Source organism: Choristoneura fumiferana, chromosome 19, assembly GCF_025370935.1.
Source record: "Choristoneura fumiferana chromosome 19, NRCan_CFum_1, whole genome shotgun sequence".
Taxonomy (NCBI): domain Eukaryota; kingdom Metazoa; phylum Arthropoda; class Insecta; order Lepidoptera; family Tortricidae; genus Choristoneura; species Choristoneura fumiferana.
In genome coordinates this window covers 114,133-136,123 of record NC_133490.1, presented here as the reverse complement: position 1 = coordinate 136,123, position 21,991 = coordinate 114,133, and the positions used below count along the sequence as shown (strand labels likewise).

At 38.9% G+C, this 21,991-nt stretch overlaps 1 protein-coding gene across 1 annotated transcript in view; it reads left to right on the top strand.

Moving 5' to 3' along the window:
- Window positions 1-9,906: 9,906 nt before the first annotated feature.
- Window positions 9,907-21,991, top strand: part of LOC141438817 (hexokinase-4-like) — a 35,982-nt gene continuing 23,897 nt past the window's right edge. The window contains exon 1 of the mRNA XM_074102807.1: window positions 9,907-10,013. The gene's annotated coding sequence lies outside the window, so the exon portion shown is untranslated. The remainder of the gene's footprint in view (window positions 10,014-21,991) is intronic.

The following is a 21,991-nucleotide window of genomic DNA, read 5'->3' as shown; positions in this document are numbered from 1 at the left end:
TGTTCCTGATTCGTCGTATTCTGTTTCGTCGTATTCTTGTTTCGTCGGAATTATCTATACCGGGTGTGGCCTGTATTATGAGCAAATAATTAAAACATAGATCATACTCGTCAAAATCCATTAGTTCAGCGACTTAAAAATAATTAGTTTCAAATTTTTATTACACTTAAGTTTATTCAAAGAAGCAATGTAAAACAAAATGGTTGATGTTTGTAGCATGACAGGCGACGTCAGTTGTGTTCTAGGATGGCGTACATTGATTGCAGTATTTAATTTGTATGAAAAAAGGTATATCTAAAGACTCCATTATTTTTAAAAGTCGCTGAACTAATGTTGTTTAGTTTTACAGGCCACATCCGGTATATAATTCAATATATCATGCAGTAAACCAGTATTTATCAGAAAGGTTTTAAATATTAAATACAAAAATAGTCAAGGTAATTGCATAGTTTTATTTGATATTGAAAATCCGACGAATCAGGAATCCGACGAAACAGGATAACGACGAATCAGGAACAATTCCAAACGGAGCTCTCGGCAAAGGCGCCATCTATCGGTGTTTCATCTGTCAGTAAACTGTCATTGGCGCCTGGAACCGCCGCTCCAACCGATCTGCTCTATGACATCCGTTACACGCTAATTCTAGCTTCAGTTCAGTCCAGGGGGCCTACCACGCTCTCTTAATACGATTCAGTTTAGGCTCTAAACTGAACTGCATCGCTATTTCGTACCACGACGTTACTTTTGCGATTCAGTTCAAGCACGGTTCAGCGACAGCGATACAGACATTTTCATTCACTCACTTCAAGCGGTTTTCGTACCATGACGCTTAACTTGAGTGGGAATTGAATCGCTTCAGTGTCAAATTTAGCGATTCAGTATAAGTTACTCATTCTGTCGATTCTTTTGGAATTTTAAGTGTTTTACTTGGAATATTTTTAAATTTCAAGAACTTTTAAACTTTTATTCAAGTTTTATAACTTTTCATAGGTATTCACGACATTGTGCTTCTTAACTCCTCATTGATAAAACTAATTTTTCAGTGAGAAAAGAGAGCTCGTGGATTAGTGACAGCGTAAACATTTTATTTGTAATCAACACAACGGTTGCTAAGAACACGAAATGACATAGAGTTATGGTTTTCCAAAATAAAGAGGTTTTAGTATACAATATTTGATTTGCATATAGCGGCATCCCTTTCGCGACTTAGCGTTTTCAGTTTCGGACCAGAGACAATATCGGTCTTTCATTCACTTGTAAACCATTGAGACTCAGCTCTGAGAAATAAACGTCGTGGTATACAATTTCGACGAATTTAGGTGCCTAAATCTGCTCCGCGTTTGGAAAACATCATGGTAGGCAGTATCCGGAATGATGGAATGAACTAAAGCCAGAACAAGCGAGTAACCGATGTCTATGGCTGGCTCTGGCTAGCTGCCTCATGCCTGTGTCATCTCTCGCAGCGAACAGACAGAGCGTTGCAGAGGCCGCTGTATCTAGCACCATGAAAATCTTGATGTAATGTTTTGGAAATTAGGTGGGTCATTGACAAAATTGTCACAGGATGTATGTTTGCAGCAGGCTAACAGTCTAGTTACCGTTCTTTGTAGGCCTGTTTCATATTATTCCAGTAGCACTACATTGCGAGGTCGCGATGCTGACGAGTTACAAGCTATCAATCGACCACTAGTGTCGTGCTACTTGAATAATGTAATCGTGGCCATATGGCGAAAATTTCATTTTTATCTTAATCAAGGATTAAAATATATTTATTTTGCGCGGTAAAACAGATACACGTTCTTTATTTATGATGTAATACAGATGGCTCAGTAGCAAAATTTCGAAAATCAAAATTTCTAAGTACGATATACCTAAAGACAAAACTGCGAAAATCAAAATTTCCAATGTACAAAATTTCTTAAGATACATTTCCGATGTTCAGTTGACCCACGTTTAAAATATCTAATGTACCATCAGCCAAATAAGTGGTCTCTCAATTTAAAAGTATCAAATAAAGTCGCTAAGTCGAACTTTCAAGTTGACAGACACGTCTATTGGCGTTATTGTTTTATGACATGCAAACGATTGTCAGCTTTAGGGTGGTAGACCACATATTTGGCTGATGGTATAAAACTGCTAGTACCTGAAAATCCTAACGACGTTTAACCTACGTTCATTTAACCATCGTTTAAAATGTCTAACGTACAATATTGCTATAAGTCTACGATAATCTAACGACATTTGTATTTCGTTCAGTTGGCTTAGATAAATGGCTTAAAGCTTAGATATTACGTGAAAAAGTCGACAGAGCTCCGCTGGGCGGAGCTTCTGTATCTGTGTAGTTTGAGCCTTAGGCAGTACTAATATAACCTAACCAATTTACCTAAACATAACAATCTACATAATATGTCCAGTGAAGGCCTATAATTTTATCGTGTTGAATCATTGTAATTGTGATGATTTTTGAAGAATTGTCATTGGACTTTTTGTACGTAGATATTTTGCGTTTTACATGTGTCGAATTTCGAAATATTGACATTAGATATTTTGTACAAAGGAATATTGATTTTCGAAAAGATAGTCATTCGAATTAAAGTGCATTAGGACCCGCATTTTTAGGGATTTCGTACATTATAAATTTTGATTTTCGGAGTTTTGTCTTTAGGAATATCGTACTTAGGAATATTGATTTTCGAAATTGTGCTACGGAGCCGAGCATGTTTTTCCATTTGGTATTTTGTCGGAAGAGTTCGTATTTATCTTGCTTCCTCAATTTGCTTGAGTAAACTTCATTAGGTAAGCTAGTTGAGATAGCAAGATAAAAACGAACTTTTCCGACAAAATACGATGGCAAAACATTATTCAATACATTTGTACTATCTTGTTATGAAATCGTTTTTGATTAGTTTATATTTAGCAAAAGACGGTTCAAAAAGTAATAGTTTTGATGTCTCTTAAGTATCACGCCAATGCCACTCTTTAATTTTGTGAATTTTGCAATGACTGTGAACTTAATTTATTCAATATTAGCTGCCGTAGCTCTAAATTTGTAATAACCAACGTGTGCAACGTGACACGCATTTCCAAGACTTGCTTTCACATACAACCCAAAACGTGAGGAGAGCTGTTTCTAGTTTCAAAATTAGAAACGTGCGGTTTGTCAGTGTCAGTTATTATTTCTTCAAATACTGCGACGATATTTAGGCAAAGGCAGCGTGCGGATGAAGTGCTGGATGCTTTATTTTATGTCTTTAATGATTGGAATAATGAAGGTTTTCACAGAAATATCGCTAGATGGCGTTAGTGTCGTGAGGTCCGTTTGACGTTTGACGCTTGCTCGTGATTGGTTAAGTAACTAAATGAGCCAATCGCAAGAAAACGTCAAACTGATCTCACGATACTAACGCCATCTAGCGATATTTCGCCTCTTTGAAAACCCTCAATGGAATATGTTTTTTTTTCTATGTGTCTGTGAACCAATTGGCAGCGGCTCGCCAGCGCAGTCGAGGGACCAACGTAGTTTATCCTTTTGACTAAATTGCGCCCTTTTTGTTTATAAATGCCTACCTATATTACATGGACTAGAGTTAACTATGCATGGCTCCGAGCAAGGCCGAATCAACCATGTCGGGGCCCTCGGGCAATACAATTTTCCGGGCCTCTTCACTCAAACCAACTGACAGAATGGGTCGAAAAAAAAGTAATTATAGATATTGTCATTGAGGATACAACACTTCCAAATCAGTTTTCAGTGTATGAATCATTTTCGATGTGTTTTGTGTGCGCGCGGGGCCCCAGCTGTTGCGGGGCGCCTGAGCAGTTGCCTACTCTGCCTAAATTCTCGTCTCGCCTCGTCTCGTCTCCCTTCGCCGGTGGAAAATTACCTTTGGTTAATCTGGCCCTGGCTCCGACCAGGGTTAAGCCAGGGTAAACGATTAAATGCTGTAACACTTGACGGTGCAAGCGGCATTTAATGTTGTTATTTTAGTTCTAAATCATTTATTTTATTTGTCTGTCATATTGTCATTCTTGCATTCGCAAGGAACGGATACGATATACTACAAAGTAAATTTTTAAGGCACCATCAGATTTTAAGTATTTCGTATGGAATTATTGACGTTTTGTATTTTAAGTTGTCCTTAGGAATACGACCAGATGATTTCACGGAAAGAACATCACAATTTAGAATGTAATATATACAATAAAGAAAATACTTTAAGGTAACCATACCGAATCACATGTCGAAATGTGATGGTGACTATACTTGAAACGAAGTTGAAACGTTTAGATAATTAACTAAATGTAAACAAACTTCAGCTGCCAGATTTGGTACATTCAAGGATTTTAAACATTTTACTTATCTATCATTGTAATACAAACTAGACTAGTGTATTTCAATACAGAAATGTAAATGTTTAGATAGTTTAATGGGGGAATTTCAATATTTAAACACAAGTTGACGTTGTTTCGTTTACATTTAGATACCTATCCAAACCAAGTATAAATATAGTTATGTAAAGTTTTAATAATTTTACCTCATATTTATTCAGCATTATGTTATACCAATTTATTGTGTAATGGTTTTTCCTTGGTTTACTTGCTGTACTTATTTCTGTGTTTTAGGACAGATGTAGGTACTTATTATTGTAAAACGAAAGTTCCTAGCTCTACATCGCACTACTGGTGTTTGTATAAAAGTGGCATTGAAACCCGGATTTCACCATTTTTCTTAATTGCATTTGTTTTGCCATCTTATTATCATTAAGTAGGTACTTGTTTTGTTAGCTCTCATAACTGATTTAAGTCTTGATGCGTTGCTCTTGCTTCTTTTTTATAAAAACGGCGAGATAAGGGTAGTTGGAAGTGTCGGTGATGGCGATTATGATGGCGATGACGATGACCAATTGAAAATTGACGAATTAGATACATTTTTGACAAGTTGACTAAAAGTTGAGAAATAATGGTTAAACGACAGGTCGATGCAGACATTTTACTGGCTAATTAAGGAAGACATTTAGGTAACTTTGATTGGAGTACTCATTTTACTTAATACTAAGTCCAACAGTGGACGTCCTACGGCTGATAATGATGATGACGTCCAAGATTCAGAAAAAGTTTATTTTTTATCATTTGGACAAGATGGTATCCTAGCAGCTTACTCATAAATATTCATAATATAGAAGTTCGTGCCAGGCTGACAAAGTAAAAATAAAACTTGAAAATTTAAAATCATGAATAAACTTGGTAAGTAAACAAAGTAAGTTTTCTGATAAATTATCTGAATGACCTCCGTCACCCTATAAAATACCCGCATCGACCTTTAGTTCATGTATAGTCGACACCACAATTCAATGTTACATGTACGCATTAAAATGAAAACTTATATGTCATTCTCACGTCAAAATGTGACAATCAGGAACTGTCATTCAAAATTGTTGCCCCCTTATATGACCTCCTCCCTCCTGAAATCCCTCGCCATGTCAATTTAAATTTCCTTCTTGCAATAGCACACAACCCCCTCCCCCCCCTTATAACTGTACTGTAAATTTATTAAAATTAACTTATTTTTGTAGGTAGTTTAACAAATTTTATGTTTGTGTTGTCTTATTTTAGGTTCTCATCCAATTACCGCACACTAAGGGGCTGTTTCACCCATTGATTAATTTTATTTGACGTATAAGTGTAATGCCGTCTCCGTCTATTTGAACAAAAAAAACAGAGACGGCATTACATTTATCCGTCAGAAAAGCTTAATCAATTGATGGTGAAGCAGGGGTGTAAATCTACCGAACAACGGCTAAACTGATAGTGTCTTTTCCAACCTCGATATTGGCGGAATCATCGATATTATCGATGGAGCTTATAAGGATATATATTAATGATACTTTCAAGAACTGAATTGAATTAGAAAAGCTGAAAAATCCCCGACATTGTCATTTTAAAGTGCAATATCTTAAAAACCGTGACCCGGTAAAACTTGTAACGCCCCTCTTTTTGCGGGGTTAAAGAAAATAGTAAAGCTTCGTGGTCGACTATATCTCCTTAATAACGGGACACTAAGTCTAGCTACTCGTAGCCTACAGTGGTCAGATTATTTTCGTGCTAAAGCCGAAGAAAAGATCCCATATCTTTCATAAATCATGTACGTCCTGTAGCCCTCACACACACAAACATCACGCCTGTATTCTCAAATGGCGTAGGCAGAGCACACGAAACGTTACCGCTTCGGAGCCACTTTTAGCAATTTTAGGTTTGAAGTTTTACAAAAAAGGTACAATAGTGTCGGTTGCTAGCCTGTCGCCTACGGCATACCTAAACCTATATCTCCAGTCGCCTCTTACGACATGCACGGAAGAAATGGAGAGGTGTAATTCTAACCCGACACCACACGGGTAGTCTTGTAGTCCTATTTTGTAAATATCGGGCCGATTGGATTAGGATAGGGTTCTATGGACACTTCGCCACTACTAGTCTAGCACACACATACAGCTTTAGTATCGACTACTAACTGAACTGCGGGGCTACTCCGAAATTCGAAAATCGAAGTTCGTGTCGTTCCGTCCCCTGACACTTATACTATTCAATACGAGAGTAAGAGGGACGGAACGATACGAACTTCGAATTTCGGAGTAGGCCTTCTGTTTCGTTGTGCCTACGTATGTATGCGCTAGCCCTCACAGCTAGTAATAATAATTGTGTAGCAAGCTTCGCCCTCCGCACTCCGTCCTTCACAACGTTACGCAGACTTATCTCGCGTTATCGGAGCTAACGATCCTAATTATTGAAGTATACAAAATGTAAATAGAAATAAAATAAGTATAGATTAATGTAGTATGTGTGGTGACCGCCAAGTGCCTCAGGTTGTGATACGAGTTATATATGATCTTCAAGTATAACTGCCCTGAAACCATTTGTTTTACTCCATCCACCACCCCGACCCCGGCCCCGGCCTCGTTTAACGATCGACAGCGGAAATGTTTTTCTGTGTTGTCACAGTGATACAAACTATCGATGAAGCGTCAGAAATAATAGATGATACGGTTTCTTGTTTGTATCATGAGCTATATATAAAAACCGGCCAAGAGCGTGTCGGACACGCCCAAAATAGGGTTCCGTTTCTAAGGATTTCGTATTTCATACGGAATCTTCCAAGTTTAGGTATATTTTATACCTTAGGCTGTGCTCTTAAACTACTAATAATTCTCAAGCAAACTTAGCCGTTATAGTTTTCCTTAAAAGTTTGATATACCTACTTACTACCATACTGAATTTTTTCAAATTTTTCCACCCACCGGTTTAGATTTTAGAGGGGGGGGGGACGCTCTATGGGAGGTACACTAAAAAATTTTTTTTTTGATATTTTTGTTGTACCATTTTGTCGGCATAGTTTACATACATATTCATGCAAATTTACAGCTTTCTAGCATTGATAGTCCCTGAGCGAAGCCGCGGACGGACATGGCGAAACTATAAGGGTTCCGTTTTTGCCATTTTGGCTCCGGAACCCTAAAAACGATCTATATTAGAAGCTTGGAAGGAGTTGTACCGTTATACAGGGCCGAAGAAAATTCAATCGACTCCAAAAAATCATGAATACTTATTGTAGTCGATGTCTCGGCACGAGCCAGCACAAAAGGACCTATGGTCGCCTACTTTATCTACATAACATACTATCTATTGGGCTTCTATCACCCTGCAGGCTCATACTGAGGTACAGCCGCCATCAGATATTTCGGAGCGGCCAAGGTGATCAAAAATATCGAAACATGAATTCTAATACCTTAATAATAGAGTGCATGTGCCGATATTTTGGCCACCTTAGCCGCTCCGAAATATTTGATGGCAACTGTAGACTTCAGACTGCTAGAAAATTAAAATTAAAACTGTTTTTCTCACTATTCAGTGTACCTAACTAATCTAAGTTACACACACACGCACACACACACATCACGTAGGTAGGCAGAGAGCACGAAACGTTACCGCTTCGGAGCCAATTTTAGCAATTTTAGGTTTAAAGTTTGACAAAAAAGGTGCAATAGTGACAGGTTGCTAGCCTGTCGCCTACGGTATACCTTAACCTATATCCTCAGTCGCCTCTTACGAAATCCACGGAAGAAATGGAGAGGTGTAATTCTAACCGGACATGACACAGCACCAGCTTTCAAATAAATATTTTTTTTGTAAAAATTACAATTTTAATGCAACCTTTTTTTGCTGACTGTACTTATTGTCGACTTTACTTGCATTGTCATCCAACTACATTTAGACGGACAGACAACGGGACAGGTGAAATTAAATAAAAGCTTGTAAAAAAGAATCATCAAAAGGTTCCGAGGTAACACATAAAATCCTGATGGATCCTAGTTATCTGAATAAATAAATTTTATTATTATTATAAAATACAGTCTAATTGAAAACACATGGACAGCGTACCTTAAATATTAAATAGCAAAGTTCCTTACGTTAGAATTGCTCTACTTAAAAAATATATTATGGATTCATGAAAATTGCTTGTCTCAGCGGAAATTCAATCGACGAAGTGCAGCTAAACAAAATAAAATACTTATAAAAAAAACAATATAAATAATTACTTCTGTTTTACATTTTTATAAAATGTTTCCGTGTAGGTAAATGTTTGCTGCTTAAAATTAATTTGTACAACTTGTTGGCTTACAGAGCTATAAGGCTAACTAAATTGAAGGCTTCACGACTGTGATACACACATTTTCTATGTATGACCACAGAATAACTAATAGGTATGACACACAGCTTAGATTCCTGCCTCAGATTTTGAGATACTTAGTTACGAAAGCCTCCATATAATTTATACTTTGTATAACTAGTATTCCTCATATCGTACAGGCAGGTATAGCATTGTATTGTATATGTCAGCAACTCGAGAAGCCTATTGACAAATTGTCAACATCCAGCGACGTCACCAATATTATCACCGATATTTTCGTTACTGGGCGTTCATACATGTGTTGGAGTCGTCAAAAGAGTGACATGTATAAATGTATAATAACACCAAGGTTACGAATTCTATGTATACGTAGAGTAGTCACTCACGATGACGCGTGCCGTGATTCTTATTACAATGTCATTAATGTCTAATTTTGATAAAATCACGCGTCTTCGTGGATGACACTAGATATATGAATGTAATCAAAACACATAGTTGTCTCATTCAGTGGGTCTCCTCTGTTTTTCAATCAAATTCAAATTCAAAATTCAAATCAAATTCAATCATTTATTCAGTAAATAGGCCGCAATGGGCACTTTTACACGTCATTTTTTAAACTACCAGCGCTTTCGGAAAGACCATCATTGCCAAGAAGAATGCGCCGCAAGGAACCGTTATGCTAAGTTTTTCGCTATTGTTACTTCGTCGATTTAATAGCAGCTTCCCCTAATCTTCCACTTTCAGGTGCTTCGGGTGATATCAAGATGTTTTTGTTAAGGTTCGCTATAACACTGGTTGATTGAAACACACCACTCTACTGCTCTAAGCCTAATCGGATCGCACCCCACTTTTATTTTTTTGGGTTGAATCGCCTTAAAGGCCGAAGCACTAGGTCCTTGCTGTTATTTACTTGATTTTAGATTTCAAAATGTATATGGATGGAGTGCTTTATAGAAGATGGCGGCGTGCAGTCTGGAAAAATCCATTATGGACGATTGGGAAAGGAGGAACCAGCCAGAGGAGCCGAACTCTCATTGGTCAAAATTCGGCTGCAAGTCTCCAACTGCTTGAGCTTAAGTATTACGAGGAGGACGAGGGTTTAAGGGGTTTCTCATCTACCCCGGGGTTAACAGCCACTCCACTTGAATTCTCCTCTCCGCTTGTCTCGATCCCCGTGGAGTCAGCGCGGGCAGCAGAGGTCAGTGTCAGGGGCTATCGGGCGGGCGCGCGAGGCAGCGCCGGCAGCCCTCGGCAGTGAGCGCCGAGCAGCCGCCGCCGCCGCACGACGCGCCCACGACTGACCCGACGCTACTCGACTGCTCACACGCGTGTAAGTACTAAACAGTTTATCAACAATGGACACCACGAGGCGCTATGCTTCAAATAATTTTCAAAAATTAGTCCGTATGATACGTAATGTTTTAGAATTTATAGTGACAATATTTCGGGTAAATATCTACGCTAAACGATTGAATTACTTACTATTTATTATTCTTGTAATTTTATTGACGACATTGATGATCCGGTTCGCGATTGCTAATTAATATTTGATGAGCCCGCGCGGTTTGTTTAATCAAACAACTCGCGGGAATTAATAGTTATAATTGTTAGTTAAGGGTCTGCGGTATGCGACATGATTGTTCGCTGTCGTTGGCTAAACGCAATGTTGCACTTCAGGCGCAGAAATACAGCTGAAATGTAGTCAAAAATCGAAAAAAAAAAATAGTTCACGATAAATTTTTACTTTAGTTTCAGTATTAACTAGTATTAGTACAGTGCCGGTTTTAGCACTTCCAGCGCCTTGGGCGAGATTTCCACGGCGCCCCTAACTTTTTGGGAATTTTCTAGCAAGTAGGGTAAGTAGGGCGTCCTAACACTATGGGACATCAAGGGAAAGTACCTACCTGAAATATCGTAGATAGGATATTTTGCTGAAAGAAGACTTAATGTTATTTTTAAAAGCTATTAATTATGCATTTAAAGATTTTCTAAGAATTACTTGCTTCGTCTGGGAGTCGAACGGACTTAACTGTGAAAAAAAAACACCCGCATTTTTATGATGAAAAAATAATAATTCTTCCTGAGTAACATACTATCTTAAAAGAAAGGAACAACGTGAAATTATTTTTTTCACATTTAAGTCGGTTAGATTCCCAGACGAAGCAAGTAATTCTTAGAAAATCTTTAAATGCAGAATTACTAACTTTTAAAAACAACATAAAGTCTTCTTTCAGCAAAATATCCTATCTACGATATTTCAGGTTCTTTCCCTTGATGCCCCATAGTCTTGGGACGCCCTGTATATAGGCTTCAGGCGCCCCTTTAAGTTCGGCGCCCTGGGCGGCCGCCCCACACCGGCGCGCGGCACGCCCTACCCTAACGCCGCTACTGAGTTAGTGTAACTATTAGGTACGTCTTAATACGGACATTAAAAAAAATAAGTAAAAAAACCGGCCAAGTGCGAGTCAGACTCGCGCACCGAGGGTTCCTTACAAATATAAACTCACTCACAACATTTATTGACAACAAAAACATACTACATCACAACAAAAACACAGTTAAACATAACCTCCTAATAACTCCTCATATGTATGTACTAAATTTCAATATTTTCACGGGAAGTACCCTGTAAGTATACGTAGGTTTTGATTCCCTTGCGAGTGTCGAAAAGTGCAGCATAAACGGCTGTATCTTTTGATTGCGTTGGCTTAGAAGTTTGATTTTTTCACAGCTCCAAGGTAGTCACAGTAGACCTGAGTATTCGATATGAATTTCAGCTAGATACCCCCACACGTTCCTCAGAAAAAGGGTCTTGACAGACATACAGACGGAACAAAGTGATCCTATAAGGGTTCCGTTTTTTCCTTTTGAGGTACGGAACCCTAAAAAATGAAATTTCCAATCGATAAGGAACTCTTGCACGGGAGCAAAGCCGCGGGCGAAAGCTGTCTTCAATATTACCTATCCTCGTTCAAAAACTCTAAAAACAAATAGATTTTCTCATTTATCACAGCTCAGCGCTCGCCTAGCTTAACTTGACTTAACTAATGATAAAACTTTTGATTAAATTAGGTATTCGGCTGCGCGTTAACATTCAACTCCCGAACGTTATCTTTATCACCGGCTTCAGGGGCGTGTGACGCCGGCGCCGGCGCGGGCGCTGCGCGCTGCGTAAATAGCTCCATTCTATTTGCGCGGAGAGGCGGCGCCCGCGCCTCCGCGCTTCTGCTTTCTCAAATAAATCATCGAACATTTCGAGAGGCATAAAAATAACAAGTCCGCTGTTATCTTCAACACGTTTCAGTGTCACGACATTTATACTGTCGCGCTCAAAACGTAGCCCGAAAAGTAGGTACATACTTGTAAGCAAAATTTCCATACACTGCAAATAAATTTGTACATTTGACGTCAGTTTGTCACGATGTGTGCGACAGATGATGATGAAGAGGTAAAGACAGGAGATGTTCAAGAGGTTTATTTAAATGTAAGATGGAAGGCACCTGTAACAATGCATACAAAAAAAGAATTTAGGTATATAAAAACTAATACATTTGGGACGTTGTAAATAAGCTAAAACGGTTACAAATGTTGTAGGACTTACAATTGTGCCTTCAAGTCCCTTAGAGAGTTAAGTAAAACAGTGAAACTCTGTGAAACTGTTATAATATTATGATCGAATAGATATTGATGTCAAAATAATAAAAATATTAAGCACGTCCTTATAGTATGGCTGCTGATCGTAGAATGAATGAATGAATTTTGACATAAAAACAAAGTGCTGAATTTGAAAGTACCTACAGTGGATATTCGAAAATTGAAATTTGAATTGAATTTTAAAAACGAACCAAAACATGAAATGAGGAAGAGGTTAACAATCGACAAGGCTTGATCAGCCTTGTTACTCGTACAAGTTAAAACCATCATCACATCACTGAAAGCATTGAAATGGCTGTCAGTTCAGACCTCAATCTAAGCTCCTGATCAAGAGATGCTCCCTCCCGTTGTTAGTAGGATAGTCACGTGGGCTAAAGAACGGATTTAAAAAAAACTCTAAACTTATTAAACACATATATAGATTTATAATAAAAAAACCATTAAACCAGTTTGTTTACATCCCGGTGCTGGGCGCGAGCCTCCTCTCTGCTTGTTATTTAACGGCCGTGGCCGTAGGCGTGGCCGCGGAGACGGACAGTGCGCTGCGCCTGCGCATCTCATTATACGCGAATAGCTGATTCTGCGTCGGCGCGGTTACACGTGCCAAATAGCGTTTGCATTCTTATCGCGCAGTTAGCAAAGACAGTTAGGTAGAGTTCACATCTACAATCTAATCAGAGGGAAAACGCTGGTTTTCGCGGAGCAGCCTCGCGCGTGACGGCGGGATTAGCTGCCACTTGTCCTGAGCCATAAATATTCGTTTAGAGGCAGCGTCGGAAGCTGCAGCAATCATCACCATGCAGACAAATGGAGGATCATTCTATTATTATGGCTATCAGCGCAGCGAGGTCTTGGAGCTGCTTGCTTATTTAAAGTGACACTTGCTTGAGTTTAGTCGCGCATCTGAACAAATAAAAGCATGTTGATAAAATGCTTTTCACAGGCCGCAAATTAATTATGATAAATTTATATGGTGACTTGTGTTCCACGCATAAAGCAGTAGGTACCTAGGTATATATGTATATGTAGTTTAAGTTTATGTTAGTTATATTATTTTACTAGCTTTTGCCCGCGGCTTCGTCTGCGTGGAATTCGGTTATCGCGCGCTGTTCCCTCGGGAACTGTTTATTTTTCCGGGATAAAAAGTAGCCTATGTCACTCTCTGGCCTATAAAACTATCTCTATGCCAAAAATGACGTCGAGTAACGGCTCTGTGGCGGCGTGTAAGAAAAACAAACATACAAACGCACACTTCCACATTTATAATATTAGTATATGGATTTATGTAGGTAAAGAAGCTAGATTGCAAGATTTTTGCTACAGTAGTAGGTACTTATAACACGGACCGGTCCCCCGTAACCTCATCGCGCCCGCAGCTCAAACATGGCGTCAAGAAAATTATTTATTAGGTATCTCGCTCGCGATGATAAACAGTCGGTATCTCAGCATTACGTGAATAGACTAAAGTTTTTGCGTCAAGTATTGGATAACGTTATCAATCAGCGCAGATTCAATAATATTATAGTTTTTTTGCCGAATTGCGTAGATAACTTCGTCGGAGTTTGATTCAAATTCAAAACACGTCAAACAGAACGGGGGCCACACCAGGAAACGTTGGCTCTATTCAACTTTATACATTAGCCTTGTATTAGTCCTCTATTTTATCCAAATATGAAAAGGCCGGCAACGCACTTGTGACTCTTCTGGTGTTGCAGGTGTCCATGGGCGACGGTAATCGTTTACCATCAGGCGATTCGCTTGACCGTTTGCCCCCTATACCATAAAAAAATTAAGACAAGTCTTTCTATTGAGGCAGCATTTATCTGATGCACGTGGCTCCCCCCCCCCTCGCCGTGCTTCCGCGATTCGCGTTGTTTATAAATTGCACATCATTTAGTATAGTAGTTAGGTACTTGTACTTATGACAGATCATCGCGGTGACATCAGACAGTCTCTGGTGATGCGCGATTTGCTCTGAACTGGATCATGGCGATTGGAGACTCAGCGCCATGCTGTTGTACACAATTAAATAGTTATTGGGTCGCAGACGCGCGGTTGCTACGCACTCTAATAAATGTCAAGAAAATGATAAATTGTCTCAAACACTCCAGCGTCAGAGGAAAGTAGATTTACTTGATAATATTATATTTTAAGATATTAAAATTTAATCTTCAACTTTTGGACATCTCTGTAATTAGCTTATGTTAGCGCGAGAAGGGGCACGTATTTGAATATCGAATTTTTAAATATCCAAGGTTAAAGCGTCGACGGTCAAAATATCGAAAGTCAGAATGTCGAACGATCATAAGGTCGAAATTCAAAATGTCGAAAGTATAAGTTGAACCTAACACGTCGCACCTAAACTTTTTGATTGAATTAATAAGACTTCAATTTTAAATTCTAGGTACTGAGTAATCTTATCTAAAAATTAGGTGTGACGACGAGCGCAGCGAGGAGGAGCGGTTAGGTTCAACCGTGACCAAAACAAGCACGAGCCGAACGAGCGAAGCGAAGCGGCAGCGGCAGCGGCCGTCAAGTGCCAGAATCGAGTTCTATGCATTTTTCTTGATATTAAGATACTTCGCTATTTTAATATTTGGTTTTTTGACGGTTGATATTTTGTGTTTCGATATTAACATATATCGATCATTCGGTTGTAGATATTTTGATCATTCGATATTATGATTTTCGATATTTTGGCCTTCGACGTTTTAACTTTAGATATTTTTAATTTCGATATTGAAATACAGTTTTCTTATAAACTGTGAATAGATTTTTTTAACTGACGATTCACAGAAATGGTGATTCTACTGTAAAGTATCTCCTGCATAAGTATCTGTTATTTAATCGAAATGTTATCGACAGCGATTCGCTTTAGATGCGACCTTGTAGTGGACGTATTATATTTCATCATCATTGTTGATATATTTATTTCAGCTACTATTGCAGAGCGTATCACTTCTGACATCTCTTATAGAACCAAATACCTAGGATTCACTTAAAGTGATACAAAAATGCATCGCTAGGCATGCACCTAAACCTAATGTATAAACTGTGACCACCGTGAATATTTCCACCAATCAACAAACTCTTATTTTATGGAACAAGCCCACGTTACTGAAACATTTCTTAGGTTGAATGTCAGACTGATTTGCAAGTGAAAATAAACCTTGACGTTGTCCAAACGGCGTTGACCCTGAGGGCAGCCAACCAATTTCTTGATCGACTACAGACTATATTTAAAACTGGTGTTTACCCGCGGCTTCGCACACGTAAATCATTAGACCCAGCAGCCGAATTGAAATTTCGGGAGTTTTAAAAATTCTCGTGGGAATTCCCGAAAATTAAATCGTGGTTTTCATTGGCGTTACATTAACAATTATGTCAAATTTCATGACTCTGAGCCCAGCGGTTGTTTCGAGATTTTATCCCTATCCCGTGGGAATATTGGGATAAAAAGTAGCCTGTTTTATTCCAGATGTCCAGCTATCTACATACCAAATTTCATCTAAATCCATCCTGCCGTTTCAGCGTGAAGGAGTAACAAACATACTCACTCACACACTTTTGCATTTATAATATTAGTAGGATAGTAGCCTATTCAAAATTCAATTCACAATTCAAATCATTTATTCAATAAATAGGCCGCAATGGGCACTTTTACTAGTCATTATTTAAACTACCAGCGCTTTCGGAAAGACCATCATTGCCAAGAAGAATGCGCCGCAAGAAACTTGGCAGAAAGTCATTTATAAATATCTATCTATCTTAAATATAGTCTATACTTACTAGCGTATGCTTTCGTCTGTTTGTTGCGGTCAAGCGCAAGGCCAGGTGACTGTGACTCCGGATAGGTAGTTGCACACGCATAAACAAGGCAAACCCCCGACGTCACGCGGCCGCGCCCGCGCCGCCAGCTTATTTATACTGATACGAGCTGACGCGTTGTTTACCCTCAGCTCAGTAACTACTTGCAGCGTACTTTAGTCCTTGGCAAAGAAAACAATCGAGAGCTAGGCAAATAGAGGGCATTGCCTCTGTTGTGTGCGGCGCAAAGTCTAGCACTGAGCTCTGGTCAATTGTTATGATTAGAAAATATGAAATTAGGTTAGGTTAGTATACTCGTACAACGTGTCTTTACCCTCTGGGTAAAGATGAACAGAACGGGTTGATTAGGATATTTCTAACCCTGGGTTTCTCAAACTTATGGCTCCACGTACCCTTGTTAAAGTTGCTAGACGATAGCTTATTTCTAGGTGATAAAATAGGCTGTTGGAAAAAACCAAGGTTTTGATTTGAATCAACATCATAATATATTATTTATTTCAATAAAAAGGAACAATTACAGGTAAGAAACACCTTGCCAGTCTTGCAGCCACCATTACGTAAATCTTGTCGCGAGCCCCTTACTTACTGTCGAATGGCCACAGTATTTACCAGAAAAATAACTGATTTACGATTTGATACTTCATCGAAACAATCTGTACTCGTATGTAACTATGTAAATACAATAATAAAATAATTGTCTCATCTAATCAAGTTATTAACAATAGGTACTAGATGAAAACCCGGCTTCGCTCTGGTAAAATGTAGACTCATAATAATATGTCTGAATTTTTTTTTGCCAGTGTAAAGACTGTCGTACTTATCGAAAAATCTGACGTATATTCCCATCCTTAATATTATCACAAACGTACTTTCACAGCTAACCTACGTATCGGTATTTCACGTAGATATTTCTCCTAAATCTTAAAACTATGATGTCTCTGTCTCATAATAAATAAATAAATAAATAATCAACCCATATACGGTACGATTCGTCTGTACGATCGATCTGATGAAAATCGACGAATCGTACCGTGTGTGGGGCCCTTAAAAGGTCAATAATGGAAAACGAAATGCAAACCTGTGACACGTGATGACGTGACACTCACGCCACTTTGATGTAATGACTTTGACATGTTCACTTCGCAACGCCATTATATACTTAGTAGATATTTCGTTTTCTAGAATTTTTTTACCGTACAACGGCAACAACTACTAGACACTGGCAAAATTGTCCTCCGATGGACAGAGCCATATTTTTTTAAAGAAACAATTATATACTTAGTAATTTATTCAAATTTATATTGAAAATACTCTATAATCCGAATTTTCCACCTACAAGTTGTCGACTCGGATTGACTAATTTTTTACGCTCTCCAATTTGATGTGCATTTCGTTCAAGTCTACCGTACCCCTTGACGAAATTATTAATATAGATAGATTAGAATATTCCAGAGAAGAACTCTAGTCGGGATTTCGGTTATTGTCGAAAGAGTAGAGGCACGTCGTTGTATACACAAATGTCTCAGTAGCATTGTTAGATGATTGAACATTTGGAATTAAATAAGTAAAAATAAATAAATATCATGGGACACTTGACACCAATTGACAGTCCCAACTAAGCAAAGCTTGTACTATGGATACTAGGCAACGGACAAACATACTTATATAGATAAATAAATTTTAAACATCCAAGACACGAGAACAAACATTCGTATTATTCATACAAATATCTGCCCCGGCCGGAATCGAACCCGGGACCTCAAGCTTCGTAGTCAGGTTCTCTAACCACTTGGCCATGACTGTTGGAAACGGAATAAGATGGGAATACGCGATGTAAATCAACGAAAGCTATTGTTTGCGTCCCTCGGCCGGCTATGACGCAGACACATTGTTATAAGTAACGTAGGTAATAAGAACTTCTCAAAAGATTGCATTTTTTTTAGCTTAAAACATGTTGGCATTGAAAATACTGATTTTTGATCTTTTGTCGTCGAGCTGAACCTTACCTTTGGGCCTTGGTGTTTCATTAAAGGCAGCAGTTCTTTCTTTGTAACAATAATAAGACTATGTAGGCATTTGGCGGCGTATGGCTTGATTCTGTTGGCCGATTGCAATATGCAAGCAAAAACGCAAAAGCTTCAGTGCAGTGTAGAGCTGATAGAGCCAGTAGAGCCATGCAGCCTTCAGATCAGACGCTCTATGTCGGAATGTGCGACGGAATGCCATAAATATTAACTAAGGCATCAATAAAATGTCAGCCAAAACGTGTTTGTTCATAAAGAAGTTCTATTTTATAAAGATACTGAATATAATTAAGTGTTATGTAAATTAAACGCTAATGACGCTGTTACTAAACTAGTTCCAAAGTGACTCGGCATAAATAGAGCGTATTCTAAACAATTAGGCAATTAATTATTTATTTCCTACGAACTACGTGAGAACAGCACTGGATATTAAACTCTGTATATAAGTGCGATGCGGCTTCTAGAGAATTCCATATCTTACACTGATTACATAACCAAACACCTACCGATAATTGTATAATAACATACCACACATTATTTTTGTTATTATTCTTACTATCTATGTATAATTTTTTTAATTGGCTAATTAACTATTTATTTGTTGCTTTGCTTCTCGGGGCCCTCAGCTCCTGGGTGAAAACTATATCTGTAACTTTCTTTGATTTTTTAAATAATAAATCTACCACGTAAATACTCTTTGCTTGTATTATCTTAACTAGCGAATGGAACCACAAGTTTTGCTAAAATAACAACGATTTGTTGCAAATGACACTACTTAAATTTAATTCTCGACTTCCTTTCATTAAAGTATATCATATCTCAGCGAAATGACATATAATAAGGGCATATCACAGCTCAAACTCTATCATTAAAATTCCGTAGGCATGAACCAAAATCAACAACTTTTCGTTCGTGCGTTATTTGAAGATTACGTGTGCTATCTAGGGTTGCCAGATTCAGCCATTTCATTTGCGGGACAATACGAGGGTTACGAATTTAATTGGTAGGAAAATATACCTCTCTTTTCTAAATGATTAAATTCGGATATTAAAACCACAAATATTTTGGCTCAGTAATAAAGTCAAACGACAAACATACTGGTTTTTAATATTTGTCTCTAGATTTCGCCCTGTTTTGAAGCTTAACACCATCAGGGCTTTGCAAAATAGACAATATTTCTGAGCAAGACGCATCGAACTGATCCGAGCCTTGCAGTTCGTATACTCAACAGCGAAAGGTAAGGGTACTACTGAGTGATTTCTGGACACTGGATAAGACCGGTAATTCCAGGACAATCCCGGATTTTGCGACCATCTGGCAACCCTTAGTGCGAGCAGCGGCGCGCGCGCGGCCCTCGGCACATTGTTGATATCACGTGGTCTCATCTTTAGATTCTTGGCGGCGCTCCACGGGACGCTGCAAATTCACTCGAGCTTTGTTAATTGTCCTTTGACTCTCAGATTGCTTTTCAATGATCGCCAATTGATGTAAGACTGCGGGAGAGCCTCCGTACGCCGCTCGGCGCCGTCGGACGACCTCAATCGACGATGCATTCATATCAATCAAGCCTTGCTAAATATGGAGCGATTCATTCAACTGGTCGAGTGCAGGAGTTAGAAATTGTGAACTAAATTGGACATCGTCCGCGCGGGAAATGCGTCACGCGCTTTTCTGGCGGCCGCAAAAACCATGGCGGTCCACTTTGACCTTGGTTAATGATTTTGTTTATCACGGCCGTGTTATAGTCTTTCAATTGAATTGACGACCAAATGGCCTAGTGGTTAGAGAACCTGACTACGAAGCTTGAGGTCCCGGGTTCGATTCCCGTGTGTCGGGGCAGATATTTTATACGCATGTTTGTTCTCGGGTCTTGGGTGTTTAATATGTATTTAGGTATGTATCTACATATCTATATAATTATATATATCCGTTGCTTAGTACCCATAACACAAGCTTTGCTAAGCTTACTTTGGGACTAGGTCAATTGGTGTGTATGGTCCCGTGATATTTATTTATTTATTTAATTGGGGTTGGACAGCGCGTGCCAGAGCGGTCTAGATACACCACGCCTCCTCCGATACCATCGTATCACCATGAACGACACTGGCTATCAAAGACTTGACGTTGTTCTGCAACAAACAAAACACTCGAGACTTCGATATAAATCGGCTGTAACCGGTTCGACAGCAGAATTTGAAGCGGCGGGAGTTGTGACGCTATCTCGGGTCGCAGGTTGCGATAACGTATCTCCCGAGAGCGGCGAGCGCCGACACACTGACATGTATCTGTCAAAGTGCTTGATCAGTATTAGCTTTACTGGCGATACGCGGCAAGGAGCTCACCTCACCTTGGAGGCTCGTTTCACCGCATGTAAATCATCGCCGTAAACTATCGTCAGTTTATGCTCGTAAAAATGCGAAAATCAGCTCCTCATAACTAAGCCATTGTGAATTATACCGCCGCGTCTGTGTTTACATATTCACATTGTTTACATAGCAGGAACATACAATAGGTAAAGCGTATAGAATAAAAAACTGATTCGACAAATCAATTGTTCAAATAACGTGCTTTTGATTTTGCACTAACATCTTTAACGTTTCGGAACATTTTGATTTGGGTGGTGTCTGCGGTCAACCGTTTGTACTATTTGCAGATATTGAAGTTGGACTACTTCTCTTATGACCTCCAAAACGCTTGCATGTGCGTCTAAATTGTCTTGTAAATAAGTAATAACTACGTAATGATTGGTTTTTTGGAGTCTTTTTGTATTTTTTATTTCAACTCCACATTTGTTATTTGTTTAGATGTCGCTAGTGCTGCTGCTTAAGTAGCTTAGTGGAAAAAAAACAACCTGAGATTATGTGTGCGTAGGAGAAATTTGTATCTAGACTCCTGTCCAGCGGTGGTGTATGGGTTATAGCACGCAGCACGGATTGCTGAGGACCTGGGTTCGATTCCCAGCGCTGGTCTCTTTTTCAAATTTTTCTGTGCATCCATATCTCAGTTTGTATTTTCGATATTGTAAATAATTATTTCAAGTTTATTTCTCTCTGATCTGATTATTATGTCCTCTCTACCGCTCGAAAATTTGGAATGTCCACTTTAAATTACAATTTCGTCCACTTCGTCCAATGTCCTTTTTTCTATAAACTGTCCCACTTGTCAGGGTTTATATAAGTTGTCGAATTTACCTTTTCCGGAATATTTCAGTAAAACAGTTGGGTTCGTTTAACTGAACATATTCGTCAAGGTTTTTCATCGGAATTTTTCATTCAGTGTAGACACGGCTTTGACGCGATTCTTTAAACATTTTATTTTATTTTTTTATTTGACTGTATGGCAAACGAGCAAATGGGTCTCCTGATGGTAAGAGATCACCACCGCCCATAAACATCTGCAACACCAGGGGTATTGCAGACGCGTTGCCAACCTAGAGGCCTAAGACGGGATACCTCACGTGCCAGTAATTTCACCGGCTGTCTTACTCTCCACGCCGAAACACAACAGTGCAAGCACTGCTGCTTCACGGCAGGATAAGCGAGCAATATGGTGGTAGCAATCCGGGCGGACCTTGCACAAGGTCCTACCACCTGCCATTTAAAACCACAATTAAAACTTGCAATATTTGACTACAGACAGACAGGCAGACAGACAGACAACGGGACAGGTGAAACTAAATAAAAGCTTGTAAAAATCCTAAAATACACCTACGCGGGTATTCAATAAAATCAACCCAACTGAAATAAAACTCCTTGCATACAGCAATGTTGTGTTAAGAAAGTGCACATTACATACAAGTTGT